Genomic DNA, 21,757 nt, shown 5'->3' on the forward strand with positions numbered 1-21,757 from the left:
TCCCCCTTCTCTCTCTCCATCCCTCTCTCCCTCTCTCTCCCTCCACCTCTCTCTCCCCCCTCCCCTCCCTCCCTCTCTCCCTCTCCCCCTCCCTCCCTATTCTGCAAGTCGGTAGGGGCCATATTGTCTGTTGTTAAACACGGCATGGTCTCTGACCTGGGACAAAAGCAGCTCCCTCTCCCTCTCTCTCTCTCTCTCTCTCTCTCGCTCCCTCTCTCTCTCGCTCTCTCTCTCACTTTGACTCTCTCTCTCCCTCTCCCTCCCCCTCGCTCTCGCTCTCACTTTGACTCTCTCGCTCTCACTTTGACTCTCGCTCTCTCTCTCCCTCTCACTTTGGCTCTCTCTCTCTCTCTCTCTCTCTCTCTCTCTCTCTCTCTCTCTCTCTCTCTCTCTCTTCTGCAAATAGGTAGGGACTGCAATGGTAAGTCTTTTGTTAAGACTGCATGATCTCTAACCTGGGCAATAGCAGATCTCTCTCTCTCTCTCTCTCTCTCTCTCTCTCTCTCTCTCGCCCTCTCACCCTCTCTCACTCTCACTCTCACTCTCTTCCTTCTGCAAATAGGTAGGGACTGCACTAGTAAATCTTTTGTTAAGACTGCATGATCTCTGACCTGGGTAAAAGCAGATCTCGCTCTCTCTCTCTCTCTAGAGATATGTTCTCTCTCTCTCTCTCTCTCTCTCTCTCTCTCTAGAGATATGTTCTCTCTATCTCTCTCTCTCTAGAGATATGTTCTCTCTATCTCTCTCCAAGCACACACTTATTGAAGGCAACAAGTGTCATTTTTTGACCTGGGTGCTCCTGGCTGTTTTGATAAGGCAATGGTAGCCTGCACAAAGGGACCCCCGGTGTGTTGTGTTATGTCTGTCTGTCTGTCTGTCTGTCTGTCTGTCTGTCTGTCTGTCCAGTGTTTCCCAGACATAGACCATTGTGTGATGCGGCGCCACAGAATCAACATCGAGCGCCACAAATTGATTCTGTCTTTTCTTTTTTTTTATTAATTAATATTATTATTATTATTTATTTTTTTATAACGCGATTTGGAAATCAAAAAATCGTTCCGTCCATTAATCTCCGCATAGCACTCGTTCTCCCCATCATTCTCGTACACACACACACACACACACGGAGCGAGAGCGACGATACGCTAACACATGAACCCACCGATGTCACCCGTCGCTTAGCAACCGGACACGCTGGGGTTGATAAGTTACCGTACTACTGTAACTACTACGGAGTGATAATAACAAAGACGTGAATCAGGCAATAAATCCAATTTCCTTGACAGCGGTAAAGTTCGGTGTGCATTAAAGTACAGACGGAGTGGACCAATTGCGAACTACTGCAGCTGCTCTAAGTTAAACCCCAAACTAATCGGAATAAGTGTTTATAGCGGACTACACCACCTCTTCTATTCCGCATAGAATTCTATTCCGAACCGATTGAGGCGTATATATATGATACTTTTCTATTCCGATTTAGCTGTTCTTCCACATCTATGCGGATCAGATGTGTCCGCATGTAAACGCGGAGTTACATGCACACTCACTGACGGCTGATTCGCCCGCTCCTCCTGTCCACGCGCAATGCTTGAGATCAATTGAAAAATATATTTGGCACAGAGAAGACGGTCTGCGACATTTGCAGTTTACCAAAGGTTAGTATGATATACTGTGGTCCAAATTTTTTGTTAACTCAGAAAAGGTAATATTAGCTTTATGAACTCAACGTTATTGATATTGAACATCCCGCACCCGTCATCATAGACAACGTCGTTGGTAACGCAGCGAACACTGCGATTAAGATGAAATGCGGTTATAGTTTAGATAGGCCTATACGGTGCCCATATCAAAAAGAATAGAAAACATTTATTACATTCTATTCTTAATATTATTTTATTCTGACTCTGAATGTTTGTTGCTTTAATGCAGATGAGTATTGAAAAGTTTTTTCTGCACCAAAAAAGGCCTCGTCCAGACGACGCGGAGCAGCTTGAGGAGGTAGTTAGCTTAGTCTGAAATCAAGTTGAACAGTCAAATGGCTGTGGCTAGTAAATGTTTATTAAATATATAATACATTTATTTCGAATGTTCCTAGGCATCAAACATTGCTGAACAACCCAGTGCTTCTCAGGGGCCGGGCTGTTCAGGAGAGACGCTGATTAATATAGGCCAGGAGGACAGCAGACAAAATGTTGCTGAAACAACAGGTGAGGTGGAAACGGATTAGTGTAGATTTTAACTTTAAAAAAATAAGAGTAGGGAAAGTAATTTCGATCCTTCTGTTCCTGGTAGAGAAAATGTGCTGATCTGTTCATTGTAGGTCATCCAACCCTACATTACTGGCCTGGAGACAGAACTAACAAAGGAGGTTCCAGGAGCTGGACATCCTAGGAGCCTTCCAAGTCCTTAGACCTCAGTCGGCTGCCCTCCCTGACAATATGTGCATTGCATTCATTATTTTAGTTAGTTGCCTTGCTGTACCTAGTAGTATATTGTTACTATTTATTTTATTTTTCCTAAAAAAGTTAAATATTGGTTCAGATAGGTCTTGAGATAATTTGTACTTGAAATAAAAACCTCCAGCTTTAGTTGTCTGTTGCAATTCATTCCTTGAATGTCACAGAATCAAAAGTTCTGGTAAAAACTAAACTCGTGCGCTGACGCCGCCGCGTCGCCGTGCCGCGCTGTGCCTGTCTGTCTCTAGAAATATGTTCTCTCTCCATAAATATATTCCCTTAAAGATCCATCTGTTTCAAATGATAATAATATTTTGGCAGCTACTTATTCAGCCAATGGTGCAAGTATAATTGTCACATTTCACTAGTCAATAGCTGGAAGTATTATATTGTATATTTCATTCCAATATTTGAGGTATTTAGTTTGATTTTGATTTAAATATCAATATCTATTTCATAACTACAGTTTCCGCACGCTCATTAAGTGCCCTCATCCTCTACGAATCAATAAATCCATAGCAATAAGTTGAAAACCATCGGTAAAGCAATAGTTTCTGTACACATAATATTTTGACTATAATTTTGTAACTAATAGCATTCAACATCTATGGGAGAACAATATTTATGTATACATGTGATAATATCTGTAAATCCACTTTGTTTGTGCAGACATATTACTTTTGTGCAACACAAGAAGGTTGTTCCACAGTTTCAATATGGAATATTGAAAAGTAATTAACGTTGTACAATCTTGTAACTCCCAATTCCTCGCTCTTTCTCTCTCTGTCTGCCTGCCTGTCTAAAGGTAGGCCCTCCCTCACCCCGTAAATTCCTTCCCCACCCTTTGTCCCTGTCTCCGCAGGTCCGGTCATCAGACCTTTCCTCCCCACCCTTTTGTCCCCCCCTCCCACCCCCCCCCCCCCATAAAGACCCCCCCCCCCCCTTCCCCACAGAATAGCTTTGTTTTTAATGCCCCACTGGCGTCGTTTTGAGTACTCGTCGTTAACGATTGTTCATGGTTATGGGTGCGAGGTAAGGTCCTCCATTATCGGTCTCTGTGAAGATCGAGCCACAAAAGAACATTAACGAGAGTTCCAATCATTATTATCTTTCACTTACCCATTCTTCTGAACTTTCCTGAGGCTGGCACGGTCTGTGTTCCTAAGCAGTAGCTCCATTGCGGACGTTCAGAGTAAATACCACCTATCTGATGATCTGCTAATACCATCCAAGACTGCATGATTACATTTTACATTCAAGTCTGTTGGTATTTTGTTATTAAAGACGATGAATTATTAATCTACGAGTCCCGCCTAACACTTTACACTGGTAAAAGTCCCCACCACCCCCCCTCCAGGCCCAGTCTAACACCCCGTCCCCTCACTGGCCTTCCATCTCTCTCTCTCTCTCCTCCTCGTCTCTTCCTCCCGCCTAAACCCTCCTCGTAAATCCAACCCCCAGCCTCTCCCACGACACATCTCTCTCTCTCTGTCGCTATTTTTAACAACGATAACGTCTATTTGTAGTTCCCCTTATCATCCAAGGATCTCATAGGGCTATCTGTGTACATATAAATGTACACACAGCGCAGAAACAGAGTGTATTGAGAACACAAATTGCGGTTAAGTGGTAGCCTTATGCCATAAGGTACCACCGTTTTCAGCCGGACAGATAGAACTCAGAGAAGTTTCTGTAGTCGGCTGATACGTATGAAGTTTGCCCAGCCGCCATATTTGTAGTTCTTGATAGTGAATCCAACCCCCCCTCTCCCCTCCCTCCGATCCCCCTTCGTGGATCTCCTCCTCGTCTCTTCCTCACGCCTGAACCTCCTCGTAAAGACCACCCCTCCCACGACACCTCTCTCTTGCTCTTGCTCTCTGTGTGTGTGTGTGTGTGTGGCTGTTTAAAACCAACGATAACTTCTGTTTGTAGTTCCCCTTTTCATCCGAGGAACACATAGGACTATCTGTGTATATATACATGTACACACAGCGTGGAGAAAGAGTGTACTGAGAGCGCAAAATGCGGTTAAAGGCCCACTATGCAACTTTTTTAGCCAAAATTACATTAAGGGCCCTATCTTGCATCCGGCGCAAGTGACTTAGTCACTGGCGCATGTGTCGTTGCTAGTTTACAACTGGCGCAGAGCGTTCTTTTCCCACCACCGCCACTCGCCGGTAAATTAGGGATTGATCATGCGCCCCAAGGGGCGGTTCGGCGGAAGGAGGAGGCGTGTTCTGGCGCACGGTATTTTGCCGTTTCTGAATACCATTGCGCTACTGACCAGGAAATACCTGGTTTAAAGTCAGTGGCGCGTTGTTCAGATGCTATTTTAAGGGCGCATGCATACATGCGCATGTGATGCATACGGATTGCTTGTGCACCTCGCGCATACACTTTGCTTCTCCCATCTACCTAGCCGCACATTCTTGGTAAATTATTTGGGAAAGAACAGCTGAAGCAGCGGTAATAAGTTGTACTTTTAAATCAATGCATCTGCAAACACCGTACAGAAAACACATATTTTCTTGACACAGACATTGTGTAGGCCTACATGCCCATAACTTTTAGGATTGATGAGTATTTGATCGTGAAAAACATTGTTTTACCGCCAGTGAGTGTTAAAAAGAATGAATGAATGCGGGCGCGCGTGTGTGCTTTGTTTAAACACACGCAAACTAAACACGTAACGCATAATACAATCAATGGCAATGTCTATTACCGCGGGGACACATGCATATTAGGATAGCATACAATACTGATAAGAAACAATGTTTATAATGTATTGCGTATATCATTAAATAGAACCACAGTTACCGCATATCATATGTTATATCATATACGTTTTCTTTGCCGAAATTTATTTGAGGACTCAGTATTTCTGAAGTTGTGGAAGAAAACCCCTTATTCCATGTGTGAATTAGGCCATATTATTTGGCAATAAACTGAGCCATTTGCAGTTTGAAATTCATGTGCATCTGTCTCATCGGAGACTGCAGACGCCCTGTCAAAATACTTGTCCGATTCAAATGCGCTCATGGCTCTTAAAGGGGATGGGAGCTGGCACTCTCATTGGTTTGTTGGACGTTACGCCCAAACCACACCTACGGGTAACTAGGCTGCTTCAGACCAACCCTTTTGACACTTGCGCCGCGACGCAAGTGTCATTTATCCGCCTGTAAAATAGCGATAGCGCCGTAGAACCGCCCACAAAGCTACTTGCGCTTTGCGCTTCCCACTTGCGTTTCAGACCGTTAAAATAGGGCCCTAAGTATGCAGGTTTAGAGTTATGCTGATGGTTCTGCATCCATTTCTGGGTCGATTGGTGGGTGTGTCATTTACCCATGTCGCAACGGAAGTATCCTCGAAAATGTAGTCAGATTGTAGTTTTGAAAATGCTTTACGGCACAGACACACACCCAAACATGGCACCGGCTAGATATAAACAGCCAGTTGCGAGGCAATTGTTGCATTCATCATGGATCAATCGACTAATGGTACGGCCACACCAACCGCGTTACTCGCGTTGGATAACGCGAGTAACGCGCCTAACCTGACGCTTGATCATTGTGTGTCACAAAAATGGTTCAACGCGCCCAACGCGCCTGTGGCTGCGCTAGAGTCCGAGGTAGGAAACCCAAACGCCGCCGTGTTTGGGTGCATGATAGAGTTTAGATCGGGTTAGATTAAATAATCTCGGATATAAATAACGATCTCATCTCATCGTCATCCGTTTATCCGGGGTCGGGTCGCGGGGGGAGCAGCTCAAGCAGGGGGCTCCAGACTTCCCTTTCCCGGGCCACATTGACCAGCTCTGACGGGGGGATCCCGAGGCATTCCCAGGCCAGTGTTGAGATATAATCTATCCACCTAGTCCTGGGTCTTCCCCGAGGTCTCCTCCCCACTGGACGTGCCTGAAACACCTCCCAATGGAGGTGCCCAGTGGGCATCCTTGCCAGATGCCCGAACCACCTCAGCTGACTCCTTTCTAAGTATAGGAGCAGCGGCTCTAACGCCTCGTGCCCACTGCACTCAGTCAACGGACGTGGGAAGGCGTGGCTGACGGATGGGGGAGTAGTCTTTGCAGAGGCATCCGTCAGCCAATCAAATCGCTTCGCCGGGTTCTTCCCGCTTCTTCCTGCTTGTTGCGAGGCAAGATGACCCGCTTGCCTCGCAAGCGGTGACCCGTAGTGCCCACTACGGAGGTAGTGGGCACGGGGCGTAATCCGAGTTCCTCACGGATGACTGAGCTTCTCATCCTATCCCGAGACGCCAGCCACCCTTCTGAGAAAACTCATCTCGGCCGCTTGTACCCGCGATCTCGTCCTTTCGGCCATCACCCATGACCATAGGTGAGGATAGGAACGAAGATCGACCGGTAGATCGAGAGCTTTGCCTTGCGGCTCAGCTCTCTTTTCGTAACAACAGTGCGGTAAAGCGAACGCAATACCACCTCCGATTCTCCGGCCAATCTCACGCTCCATAGTACCCTCACTCGCGAACAAGACCCCGAGGTACTTGAACTCCTTCACTTGGGCCAAGGACTCATAAATAACGATAATCGGGTTAAATAACTTCACATGGTGTGTCTGGTGTGTTTCCAGCATTCGTAGTGTTGATCAGCAGAGAAATAGTCCGCCAAGACGTTGAGGTTGCTTAGCAACCAGAGACTCTGTCCATGCAAGTGAACGGAGCGTTCACTCTTCGTCATAACTATCAAACCAAACATCCTTCACATTCACCGAGCGAACATTATGAAAGTAAAATGCACATTTCTCGCTAAAAATGTTTCCATAAACGCATTTAATGGCGTAACTATGTTACTATTTCCACCCAGAATAAAGAAAGATGTCGGCCGTATGCTTCTGTGCAAGGGTCACTACTCTCTGTCAGTGACGTCGGGTCAAGCTCCACGCTGATTGGCTATTGTGGCTAAGCGTCACGCGTTGGAGCGTTGAAAGTTCAATTTTCTGAACTCCGGGCGTTGGTGCTTTACAGCACAGACCCCCAAACACGGAACCGGCTCGATATAAACACAAGTAACTAAGGGATTGTTATATTCATCATAGATCAGCCGACTAAAAAGAGACAGAGAAACCCAATGTCGGAGGAACAGAAGAAGAGAAAAGGGAGACTGACCGACAGAGAGGCCAGACACGAGTAAACGTTGGGCAAGCTTTTCAGGAATAGCGTGAACTGAAAGAAAAAGAAGACTGCAAATCAGACGCCGACTCGGCCGTGTTGCTTTTGAAATTGAAAGTACCCTTGGGTGAACTTTGTCTTCGTGGTATTCTTGATGTTGATAGTCTCTGTACAAATGTGTTTGCTCAACCATTTTGTTGTGAGCCCTGTAAAAATTGTTTTCTCGACCGTTTTGTTGTGAGCCCTGTATGTTTCTAGCTTGCTTGGTTGCAACCATATAAACACCTTTGTTTCCATGGGTGTTTTGCTGTTCGTCCGTCTCGTCCCCCAGATACAGACTGAATCCCCGAATCCAGGTTCTTTTTTATTCAGATTATTATGTTGGCCAAACCTCTTACACTGATTGTTCTGTTCAACCTAAGATATAACAATTATAACCTAGGATATAAATTCTCCCCTTCAACTATAAAAAAGGATGGATTTATGTTTATTGCAATACAAATACACCATTTTAAAAATGTATAACCTTGCCTACACTTTATGAACATCTACTTCGGACATGGCTCCACGCATTCGCCGGCTTCTTTGAAAACAAATGCACATGGCTCGCGTAGAAGTGCATGGGGAAGGGTCGTCAACGAGTTGTTACGACAGTGTTGTGAAATATCTACTACGAAGCTGTAGGGGGCGCTGTGTAGAGAAATGTGCGTTCCAAAACCAAGAAAACAGCGAAGAAATGCCCGAAGTTGCATAGTGGGCCTTTAAGTGGTAGCCTTATGCCATAAGGTACCCCAGATATCAGCCGGACAAATAGAACTCAGAAAGTTTCTTTTATCGGCTGATACGTATGTTGTTTGCACCGCAGCCATATTTGTAGTCCTTGGTAGTGCCCCCTACTCGATAACACGAGATTATTCGCAATTACATCTCAACATCTCCAACTGCACCACAAGAATATAACTATTATAAGTCCCAACTGGACAACCCCCTGCTTTCCAAGAAGCCGATCTACTGTTTTCCCCCATCCAGCTCAAGAATCCCCTTAATTGTCCAAACGAGACCAAATTTGCCTTGCAACAATAGGGTAATTAAATAGCCGTTCAAAACCCCTCTTGACTTTAACATTCATACTGAATCAGAGGGATCTAATACATTTATATACACCCCTATGCCACATCAACTTGATAGACAAAGCCCTGCAGATCACACAGCCCTGCAACTTAAAGCACACCTAGGCTGTACCTCCAAACGCTCTCTACTACACACTGCCTTATTTACATTGTTTAAAGAAGGAGGCTAAACCCCTTCCTATTGTCAGTTAAATTGAAGTCTTATCTCATTGTTCTTTCTCCCCCTTGCCCCCTCCCACCCCTAACACCTGGTAATATGTTGGAACCAGCATGTCAATTTGGTATATGTGTTTGTATATTTGAGGGTCTGTGTGTCTGGGTGCTGAAATACAGGGAGCCAGTCCCTAGTTGATATCGGCAAAACACGCAAATATTTGTGTAGGTTGTAATCAATGTTTTTTGATTCACCAACATTGATAGTTTAAACGATCTATAAATGTCTTGCATTTGTACTAAATTTGTTCTCTTTTCTCGTCAGGCCTTTGCAACCCGAGCAGTAATGGATGCCCGACATTCATCATTTTAATCGTTAACATTACTACAAATATTCCCTTTTCTAATCAGGGAGTGGCAACACAACGATCAGTTGCCCACGATCATCATTTTACTTCTGTGCATAAAATCTTAATTCTCTTTTCTCTTTAGGAGGTGTCAACACAAGCATTATAGTTGCCAAACACTCATCTTTTTACTTCTCTGCAATGATCTTAATTCTCTCTCTCCAGGAAATGGCAGTATAAGAACGAATGCCAAACACTGACAGTATTATTTATTTATTTTCAGGTTGCTAAGCCCTTCTGTCTATTCAACATGCGTTTTGTGTAGCAAGACAGGTAGAGAACCAGGCTGGTTCAAATAGACACGGGGTTCAACTGCTAGAATAATATGTCTAATTAATAAATGGTGCACATGGTTTTAAACGGTGCCCAAGGAGGGAGTTAGCTCAACTGCTGTAGACACAATTACAATACGTTTTTTGCGAATATTAACATGGGTTAAATTCTGCTATAATCAGCTACTACATACGAATAAACTGAATAACACTGCGTGAGGTGTTCAAAGGTCAACTATTGCTTCCATTGGAGCGATTGCAATAGATATAATATCGTACCACCAATATGCATGCATTATCTTGTATTCAACAATTAGGAAAGCCGGATTCCAGAACCGAAAGAAGTCCTACAAAAGGACACCAACCCAGGGGTCTTACATCAAACTAGATCCCTGTACGACAGTTACACGGTGATCTTAAGATAGGAATAATTATCTACAAACTATAAAAATAACAATATTTTAATAAAAGTCTTCACATAATCTATGGTTAATAATTGGCAATATTTACAATAAAATTACATAAATAGAATAAAATGTAATCCATAATTCATACTAATTTTGATTAACAATATACGTGTTACGTTTTTTCATTACACGCCAAGACAGTGGATACTCGATTATTACAATATATCACAACCAGTTTAATGGTCAACCAAAACGCACAGCCGTACGTAACCCCGACTGTCCCCAACTGACAACGTTCCGGTAACAACAGAAATATGATGCCTAATATTGAAATGCAGATTTTTTATATTAAGATATTTTGATAATGTTCAAATTTAAGTTTTGTATGTTTGTATTTTCCCATGTGGTCTTGTCATCCTGTTATTCTGCAGGGTCGTTCAAAATCCTTTGAGGTTAGTTGAAGTCAGTTCTCACTCTGTTCCTTTGTTGTCCTGTGTTGGTTTGGGCCCGTTATCCTTGATCCCCAGAGAAGCGCAGAGACGCAAGTGATAAGGAACGGCCAACCCCATATTTATGACATCTTAAGGAATGATGACTTAGATGACCATATGGTTAACAAAGGCTTTTGGTTTGTTGTGAGGCAGCTGGCCTCAGCAACACTTCTGAAGGTGTAAGAACTCCTGGCCACTCAGCGGACCTCTCTGCGGACCCTTTAGAAAATGAAGGGCTCCGCAGGAAGAAATCCCATCTGAGGTCTGTTGATGCATGTTATGATTAATCTTCGTTCGTGCTTTTCTTAAGAATGTGTATATAGAGATAAGAATAAAATGAAAATAAAAATCAGTAAAAATATAAAATGAAAACAAATGGTGGATTCTTGTGTGTGTCAGAGCCACCAAAATAATGGAGGTTACTCGACTGTTACATACACGAGGGGATATTGAAAGCATACCACATATAAAACTAAGATAATTAGAAAATGGTTCATTATAATTAACTTTCAATAACATTTGCTTCACCCAATAACTTCTGAATTTTTCTTTTAGGTTCAAGTTTTGTTTTGTTTTAAAATACCACCCTATAAGGTAACTGTTGGAACCAGATACGGTTACAAAGGAGTGATATTGAACATACAAATTTTAACATTGTAATTTCCCTTTTTTCATCTTTTTGGGTTTATAAGATAGGAAAGGGATTAGCAATACATCTGCTCGCCAGGGACAATATAGGCTCAATTTAAATTCAGAAGTAGTGGGTTAACCTTTCAAATACCACTGCTACTGCTGTAACGCTTTGTTACAACGTCAGCGTCTCATAGTCTGATATTTTTTACTCTGATAAGTTACGGCACACAGGTATACTGACTCATGAAACATTTACGGTTTACTGCATTTAACAACAGCGTGGTCTCAAGACGGCTGCATAGACCCACAACTATCGACCTTTGGTTTTGTATGTACTGGTTTTCATTTATCTTCATAATGGATTGGTTAAGATGATTAAGGAAGGGAACTTCAACTTGGTTGCACTACACCGTTGGTAGGATTGGTTAATTTTAATGCGCATGGCTGAAGCAATGCGTAAGGAGGGATGTAGTGTGAATATTAAATCAAGGTTGAAGGTTGAAATCGGCTCAGAATAAGGAATGGGTCACTCAAAACAAAAATTTAAAATCCGTACAAGCACTAAATAGATCAATTATAATACTAACATATTTGAAACGCATGCAATTTTCAGGTCCAATGTTTCCAGAAGCAAGATGAGTACCATGTATCACTCTGACACAGCTAACTTTGCACGTAATGCTTACGGTTAGATTCATGCTTACACTTACATTTCTAGGATCCCATAATGGACTTCCATTAGAACAATAAAAATAGAATTATAGGAAATATGTTTTTGAACAACTAACTGCTGTACATGAGTTTGTATTTCTACAATAGAAACAAAAGTTCCAGAACCAGATGCAGACAAACCCGGAGCCTATAAACTACGTCCGCCGAGCAAGGAGTAACAGTCACATGAGGAAATCAAATAACGGCAGGATTTGAATCGGTTCTGTTTTGGTTGTCCCTTTGGTTGTGTTAAAAAAAAGAAAATATGTATATATATATTGTTTGGATAAATTACATGTATTATAATCAGCAACAATTCGTTCAGTTTACCAGATAAAGTTAAAAGGAATATATATAGATATGAATATGTTATTGACAGAGCAAGGAGGGGTAAATGTGATGATAGGCACAACGTGTTGTACTTTATCCCCAATAACACAGCTCTGGATGGGTTGCTGTCATAATTACAATCCCTCAGGTTAGAATTGGCAGAGAACTCCGGCATTAATGACCCTTTCACAGGATGGATGGAGAATATGTTTGGGAGGTGGAAAAGCATGATCCAGTAAGTGCCCGTCGCGGGAATAAATGCAGAGACCGGCTGCCGTTGTATTCCCTGTGCACGAGGGCTACTGCATCTGCTGATCCCCACAGCAGTGGGCGCTACAGAAGCGCCAAGTGCCATTCAGGCTTACATGGGGATCAGATATGATCCGATGAAAGTGAACGATACATCACCTGAGGGGCCCGACCCTATCCAGCTGTAATATGTAGAATAGTCAACACCTATACTATTCTAGTAGAAGCGCCTGTATATAAGATAATCAATATCCCGGATTTACTTGAATAACAAATTTTAAAACAACCATACCAGACTATGTTTGTTATTGTGTAGTGTTGCTTGGTTGCGAGTGCAACCCGTTATTTCTGAATCGCTGCATTGATAATGGTACTGTTGATCTTCTTTGAGACGGTTGTTTTACAGGCCACCTGTTGCTGACACGACGACGACGGAGAACCTGTTTGGAGGCTCCCATGATGTAGGAGTAACCTCTCTGAGATGAGCCCTTGACAAGGAGGGACGAGTCTTGGGTTCATGAATGACAGGCCCGACGGCGACAGAAAAAACAATGACCACCCACATGAACCAGCGCACCAATACACGAAGATCACCTGAACCCTCCAAATCCATGCTAGCCTATCAATCATTTTGAAATTTTAAAATTGTATTATGACCACCAATTTTTACTTTACTTTTGCACATGTTGAAAATTGTATGACCTTGTAGCACATGACCAAAAGTATTAGCTCAGGATTTCTATGGATGGTTTTGTTTGTGTGCTGTTTGGCCATGTGATTGTATGATAACAAGATTTATGTTCATTGTTGTATTGTTAAATAATGACCTGTATTTCCAATGAGACCGACAAGGTGAATGCCGTCTCAGTATTATGAGCGCGTTGTGTCCTCTATTCGAGAGTCGTTCCCACACGGTTGATGGTGTTGATGATTGATCCTACTTTGACTATGTTTTCGGTGTGGTAAATGGTGTTTATGATTTAAAATATTATTGTATGGTCATCTAAGATGACCAAGGAGGGATTGTTACGTATTTTAAGAATCTAAGCTACCCACACATAGACCCAATGAAGCAGGACCAAACATAAGCCGTAAATACTATACATAGCCACAAGGGGAGCAAGACCTTATTGGAGGCTGCTCCAGCCACAGATAGCAGCGCTTTTATATATATGAAGAAGCCGGCCACGCCCACTAGACCACGCCCACTATGCCACGCCCACTTGACGGTCTCTACCTGAGGACCGGAGGTGAATAGTAGCCAGAGATTTTCAGCGACACCCGCGGACAGCCACGGGCCTCTGCCCGTGGCTGAAAGTAGCCAGAGTTATTATCTCTCACACGTGTTCTACACGATTCCTAGAATTCCCTCCGTATAGCTTCACTTACCATGCCGAAACATGCCGACGACTTTATAATAAATGAAGTGAGTTAAAGCAACCCGGGATTGGACAACTTTCTTCGAGAATATGCAATACTACCTCTTTTGAATTGTCAACTGTCTATTGTATTAGAGGTCCTTTTATGATGCATATACTGACATTTATTTGTATATGCACAGCGTAATTATATATATTTTTTATCTTGGTAGACGACCTATTGCCTGCTGGTTTGTGAGCTCGACTTCGCCATGTGAAGGTATCTACACCAACAATTACGAAGTTCAGTAGTGAATCAAACTTTTATTTAGTTAGTTATTTATGTTGGTTTACTAGGATCATTTAGGTTGATTTAAGGACGGGTTTTATGATGCGATAGCTAGTAGAAATAACAGTGTTTGTTTAATTATATCCTGGAAAGGGTGATGTTCAGCACATAAAGCCCTACAGATGCCGCCGCTTCAACAATGCTGATTATGATGGGCGGTGAATTTAACCTGTATGGCTTTTTCGTTTTAACTTCTCCAGTCGCCCCATCAGTCCCTGGCAGTCTGGTCCCTGGAGCAACTGGCCCTGGAGCAGCTGCCCCTGAATCACCTGCCCCTGGCAAAGTGGCCTCTTGATTGCTCTCGGTGTCTCCTGTCATGTCCTTTTCATCGCTCTTGAAATCCACCTCAATTTCTCCCTCAATCTCTGTAATAATTACAAGGTAATGTTGCTGTTTTATGTATTTTGACTTTGCATTTGCAACTACTGTCATCTCCAATGTAAGAAAATTAATTAAAGCGAATCATTTCTGTAATGTGAATTAAATCATCTGCCACAATCAGAAACCAATAAAATGTATAAATGGATCTACCGGCAATTGTTAATTGGGTAGAAATGTGTCTTATCTACATTGTGTGCAAATCCTCAGTGAATCCCTGACCTCTGGTTGTTTTTTAAACTGAATGTACAAATATGAATTATGTAATCTCATTAGGAGTGTAGTCTATCCTTGAATTACATGAAATGGGGAATATTGTTAGCTGCATGGATCATACCGAAGTTTAATTTGATGAAATATGTGTGGTCCGTTGCACTTGGTTCTGGAGGCACCCTCACAGAAGGGGGTTTCCTCCTCTTCGGCTTAGGGCGATGAATGAAAACTGTTGGGACTGCATCGGGCCTCAGCTTCAACATCCCTTCTCTTTTTGTGGCAGTGAATTGGTCATCTTGTAAGATCAGTTTCCATTGCACTTAAAATATCATTGAAAAGTCATAATTCACTACACTTAGCATTTCAAAGGGCATAATAATTCTATCAAGTGATGAACATTAATTACATTACATAGTTTTTGACGGTTGCTGACCCCTATCACTTGTACGTTTTGACGTCTGACCATTGCCATCCATTTCTTACAGCGCTCTTGGTCCTTGGGGAAGCCATACATGTGGTAACCCTTCTCGGACCGATTGGAGCATCCAAACGCTGCACAGCCAACCATGGTCTGACCATTGATCTAAACCAATTTTGAATTTGCTCAGGGCTATTATAAGTATTGTAATGGCATAAAGTATAGTATATTTGCAACGTTATATGTTAATGGTTTGCCCTAAGTATATTATATAGTGTTCCCTGCTGTGTCCATTGTTGAATCTGTTAACACAATCACACTCACTTGTTCTTGTCACACTAATTGTTTAATAAAAAAAAAAAAGATTTCATTCATCCAAGCGTAATGAGTTGTTATTCTTTAATATATTTGATACTTTGTGTGGCTCATCTTAAAGGGGTAGTTCGGAATTTTGGACATCGGGCCTGATTCCCAAGTGAGCATTGGTATTCTATATCACTGGAGACAGTTTTCAACACATTTCATTCAGTCCTTCTAGTTGCAGAGTTCGCTCGTGCTAGGCTAGCGCACGGCAACGGGCAATGCTAGCCTGCTATTAAAAACCAGAGCTGCCAACTTTTCAAAAAACCTTGGAGTGAGATTTTGTCGGGGGTACCCCTGACAACGCAAGCTCAGATTTGAGAGAATTTTATTTAATTGGATGTTGAACCCATGTTGTACCCTGCATTTTGGTGGTTTGTGGGTAGGCCCCAAGCCATTGATAGGGGCGGCTCACTGGAGATGGGCAATATTGGTTACATTATGTGAAGCAAAGACATAGCTGAAGGTCCATCCCCAGGAAATGTTGGATCAAGTAGATGTGATTTCCTTCATTATAGTGGATTTCTGGGTGGTCTGCTAAAGATGTGCAATACCTGAACTTATTCTGATTCATGTTTGGCATCAGGACTTGTAGGGCCTAGTCTGGAGTTGGACATTAAACCAGAAAACTATTGTTGTGCCTAAATGACTGCCTATGTGTCACAATATAGCCTTATTCATAGACCAGTGTAAGATTTGACCTAGGTAGGTTGATTGATATTTTGACCACAACAATGGTATTAAACAAATTCTGAACTGAAACCTAACCTATGTTGTGAATAATTGTATTCTTAAGAGCACTTAATGATTTATGTTCAGCCAAAAACGACAAGATTAGTTAGGGAGATAAATTATTCTTCATTCAAAGCCTCCCACCACATGGTCCATTAGAAACAGTGCTTAAACAGTACAACTTTTTCAAGCAATAAAAGATGAATGCATTACAAAAATAACTAACAATGAAGTCATCCGTATCAGATGCAGATCAGAAGCTAGTCCTCGTCTATGATCTGAGGGCACGGTTATACTGGCCTGTGGCCTTCTTGGAGGCCTTGAGGACATCTGAGGGGGGCTCCCATTTGAAACAGGGCTCCAGGTCGGCCATCTTTATGGTCATTATTGAGGACAGGGTGCCATCCAGTGCTAGGCTGTTTCTGGTCTTGGTTTTGTTCGCTCCTCTGCATGTTTGTCATTCTGTCCTGGCTGTAGCTCTCACTGACCTGTCTCCTGCTCCCTCTGTCCCGTGTGTTGCTCCTCTGTCTGTTGTCCTGTCAGTGGTTCTGGCTGTTCTGTCAATGTGTTTCTCTGTCTTTTTTCACTTGGCTGCTTCTTTAAATAAAATAAAAGGTTTTGCTTTTGTCCTGTCAAAGGTCTCTTACGGGACATCTTTGAAACCTGAAAGAATTAAAATGGCGATCATGTTGGTTTAATAACTCTACTCTCAATTATAAGAACATGCCTACTTCTATTGCACACATTTCTTGTAGCCTATTATTTTCGTTAAGGTCACCACACTAAATCAAGTCCACAGACACGCACAAACACAAACAAATAATTTCAAGATTTAAAGTTTAAGAGAGTGAGTTCTCAATTGAAATGCATTTCATTGTAACATACCTTGTAAGTAACGTCTCAGATGAGAGTTTACATTCCCATCTGACTTCTCAAGGTTGTTTTTCCCGCCGTCTCACTATTCTTCTGTCGCTAACTTCGGATGCAGGTTCAGTGGCGTTCAACAGCGCCATCTACCGTCGGGTAGTTTGGAAAGGAACGAACGCGTCTCAAATTATTTTTTTTATTTTTTTTGCCGTGAGAAATTGGATGTGTGGCGTGTGTAAACAGGCAAAAGAGTGTGTCACACGGTGAAACCGTGAGAGTTGGCAGCTCTGAAAAACAGTCTTACCCACTCCACAGTACACCCGAGGTAAATCAATTATAACGCCAGACTATAGATTTAAATGTCTGTGTTGATAGAATAATGTTAGAAATAAAACTAACCTTGCATCGCATTAAGGGAGGGACATCGAGGGACTACTTTCTCAGCAGAAGCGGAATTTTACTATGCGCTGGTTAGGTTTGTAACCGAATCACGACAGAAGAACGTAAACAGAGAAGCGTGGGACAGAAGCGCAATTGAACGACTAGGCAACATGATGGTTCCGTGTGCTTTTAGAAATTGTAGAAATAAACGGTGGCTTGTTGCTGCTGGCTTGGACATCAAAACACCGGCTCGTACATGTACGGTTCGTTGGATACAACAAAAGCAGATGCATCGCTAACTCCTCCAAACGTGGGCATATCTTGTTAATTGAATACGCTTATAGAATTCCTTCGTTCACTGTTCTCTGCGTTTGTAGCAATGACAGCGGCAGGTAACCTACGCTGCCGTAGCCTACGTACAGGAATATAAACACTGCTGCTGAGACCCCGCAATTCCCTCAAAATGCAATGCAATGCAAGGTTGGTTTTATTTCTAACATTATTCTATAAACAGACATTTAGATTTATAGTCTGTCGTTATAATTGATTTACCTCGGGTGTACTGTGGAGTGGGTAAGACTGTTTTTCATAGCAGGCTAGCATTGCCCGTTGAGGTGCGCTAGCCTAGCACGAGCGAACTCTGCAACTAGAAGGACTGTATGAAATGTGTTGAAAACTGTCTCCAGTGATATAGAATACCAATGCTCACTTGGGAATCAGGCCCTATGTCCAAAATTCCGAACTACCCCTTTAAAATGATCATGGTAAAACATCTTGATGACTTTGATTTCAATACAGATGTAGGGTAAAAGTTAAGGTTAAGCCAGTATGCTAACACGAACGTGAAGCTTTCCCTCAAACTTAAAAACGTATCTAACCACTCTAAAGGTAAAACTGACATTAACAAATATGCAATAATGCCGTAACAGTCAGACAAATACTTGTATGTGTTTTTTTCATTCATATTTACCATTCAATATTGAAATCTCTGCTGTCGTCCCATAGAATAACATTGACTGCGCGGCGTGTTTGGAACTATTGAGGCTTACATGAACCACGTGACAACCACGTGACCACCCTGTCGGCGAGATCATAGCGTGTCGCAACTCTTTCTCTCTATAGCTCTGACTGGGGCCATCACAACCATTACAAATAAAATATACTTTAACACTATTCAGTATGCTGGGCTTTTTTTAAAACTAAGTGACTGTTCCCCATGTATCAGATATATATATATATATTCAATTAATAAAGTACATTAGTGCAGCTTTTATTCTTTTATTGCTGACATCAAAACATTGCAATAATGAAAGTATAGTTTTTGATGAGCTTAGTGCGTTGCGGTGGAGATGTAATCAAACTCTCATCAGACACATTCTACCTTTAGCCTTGTAGGCATATTTATAGTATCGACAGGCGGGAGTAACGCAGCTGAGCTGCCACTCTCCTCGACTTGGGGCCTTTCTCAATTCATGTTCTTTTCTGTACTTGTGTGCGTTCTTGTGAAACGTCATCAGTGGTAGCCCAAGTACCGTTCCAATTCAAAGTACGCATCGGGCCAAGTACTGTCGTAAAACCCGGAAGTGTTCTTGATGCGTTCTTAGATTGGCCGAAATATCGAGACAGGCCGTTTCTCAATTCCTAGCACGCGTACTACGGACTCGATGACTTGCAAGCACGTACTTGGCAAGTCCATACTTCAAGCACAGACTTGCGAGCACGCGAGTACGTACCTGCAATTGGAACAGCAGCGGACTCGATGACGTCACCACCTCTGCTCGTCCGTTAACTGTGCTACGGCCTCATTTAGGCATATACTACTGAACAATATAAACAAATGATATAAAACAAAATCCCAGCCTCTTTCATTGTCAAATAGTATGTAAATATTCTGAATGAATAAAAATTGAAAAGATATGCGTGTCCTGTCATGTGTATGAGCTATACACACACGACTTTATATATATATATATTTATATATTATCTTATATTATTATTATTATTATTATTATATTATATAAATATATATATAAGTTAAGAGTAATTAAGCTACAGTTGTGCGTCTTCTCCATATTGTCCGCCATCGTACTGCTGCGAGTACGAAATGCATCCTGGGATTTATAGCGATTGCAAGCACACACGAGCCGTTTCTCAATTCGCGTACTTGTGCGTGCTCGTGTACTCGTGGACTCGTGAAACGTCATCAGTCGTTGCCCGAGCACTGTTCCAATTTGAAGCACGCATCAAGCGAGTACTGTCGTAAAACCCGGAAGTGTTCTTGATGCGTGCTCGATCTCGCCGTTTCACCAAGCATGCATCGGAGGTGGCTCGTGTGTGCTTGCAATCGCTATAAATCCCAGGATGCATTTCGCACTCGCAGCAGTAGGCTACGATGGCGGACAATATGGAGAAGACGCACAACTGTAGCTTAAGTTACTCTTAACTTATATATATATTTATATAATATAATAATAATAATAATATAAGATAATATATAAATATATATAAAGTCTGATGGAAAAGTGGTCTTTTATTTCCATAATCTTTGTTCAGTGAACGCATAAATCCGTTTGTTAGTTAGCAGTTAAAAAAAATGCGATCTCTTTGTGTGCGCATAGCCGTCACTCGCGATGGGTGTGCATGTGAGAAAGGTTTTCGCTTTTAGCGTCTATGGGTTGGTAATAACGGTTCTGATGATAGCGTCTATGGGTTGGTAATAACGGTTCTGATGATTTTTCTGATGGAAAAGTGGTCTTTTATTTCCATAATCTTTGTTCAGTGAACGCATAAATCCGTTTGTTAGTTAGCAGTTAAAAAAAATGCGATCTCTTTGTTCACAGTTACCAACGACCAACGTTTAAAGACTGCTGATTGGGGGTTCGATTCCCAAGTGATGCAAGGTTTTTTCTTTCATTTTGGACTGCACACACATCGCGAGTGACGGATACTCGCACAATGTACACACATCACTGTCTTTACAATTTCTAGTTTTTGCAACACAATATTTCTTACAATAACACAAAGTCCAAAGTTTTGATGACTCCAGTAGGAAACTTAAGATACCTAGAGAAATGCGTGAGTGCTCACAAATCATCAACAAGTGAGCAGTGTGGTACAGGGTGATCATTTCTGATATACAGTACAAAAGCTGAAACTATTAGCCAGGAGTGGGAAAGATGCAGACGCAGACGTGGGAAGCAATAAGACACACCAACACACAGTTGCCTGTTGCAAAATGGTTTAATATAAATATTTAGGGTTAGCTAGGGATTTTTTTGCCGAGCTCCGTGCAGGACAGCAGAAGAGCAATGGCCCAATGTCTCCTCCTCGCAATGTTCGATTAGGGGCGACAAGGGAGCTGTACAAATAAAACATGTAAAAGAGGACAGTAAATTATAATGAGCAGAAGGAACCCTGGAGTGGAAGGCAAGTATTAAGCATGCAGGGGGCCGGTATGGTGGAGAACAGAGTCATTGCCGTTTTGACATGTTTGCATTTTAAAAAATATTATAAGCAATTATTATAAGCAAAAACATAACATACTGTACCTTGGGTCCATTTTCGTTTTCTGGACAGTTTTGATTTGTGCTTTCGAACTGGCAGTGCCCTAAGATCATGTTTTTTATACATAACAATGTCATCCAGTTTATTAAGAATCAGTCCATTCTCTCTCTTGCACAGTTGTTCAATTGTTTGTGTCATATTTTCCAGAGCTACAGTCATTTGTTGTAAAGTCTCCAAATCATCACACAAATACGAGTCATCCGTTAACTTCTTCAGTTTTTCTCTCATTGCAACCTGTGCCGATTTGATCCTTAATCTGTCTACCATGATTTCTCCTCTGCATCCACCATCCAGCATCCTCTCCCCTCCTCCATCCAGGATCCTCTCTCCTCCTCCTCCATCCAGCATCCTCTCCCCTCCTCCATCTAGCGTCCTCTCTCCTCCTCCTCCATCTAGCATCCTCTCCCCTCCTCCATCCAGCATCCTCTCCCCTCCTCCATCCAGCATCCTCTCCCCTCCTCCATCTAGCATCCTCTCTCCTCCTCCATCCAGCATCCTCTCCCCTCCTCCATCCAGCATCCTCTCCCCTCCTCCATCCAGCATCCTCTCCCCTCCTCCATCTAGCATCCTCTCTCCTCCTCCTCCATCTAGTATCCTCTCTCCTCCTCCTCCATCCAGCATCCTCTCCCCTCCTCCTCCATCCAGCATCCTCTCCCCTCCTCCATCCAGGATCCTCTCTCCTCCTCCTCCATCCAGCATCCTCTCCCCTCCTCCATCTAGCATCCTCTCTCCTCCTCCTCCATCTAGCATCCTCTC

The 21,757-nt window shown here is 42.5% G+C and overlaps 1 long non-coding RNA gene across 1 annotated transcript; it reads left to right on the plus strand.

Moving 5' to 3' along the window:
- The first annotated feature begins 5,807 nt into the window (after window positions 1-5,807).
- Window positions 5,808-7,894, plus strand: LOC132467237 (uncharacterized). The gene is made up of 2 exons (XR_009527978.1): window positions 5,808-5,953; window positions 7,526-7,894. It is a non-coding gene; the product is annotated as an uncharacterized LOC132467237 (long non-coding RNA).
- The last annotated feature ends 13,863 nt before the right edge of the window (window positions 7,895-21,757 follow it).

The sequence above is a fragment of the Gadus macrocephalus genome, chromosome 11 (assembly GCF_031168955.1).
Source record: "Gadus macrocephalus chromosome 11, ASM3116895v1".
Taxonomy (NCBI): Eukaryota; Metazoa; Chordata; class Actinopteri; order Gadiformes; family Gadidae; genus Gadus; species Gadus macrocephalus.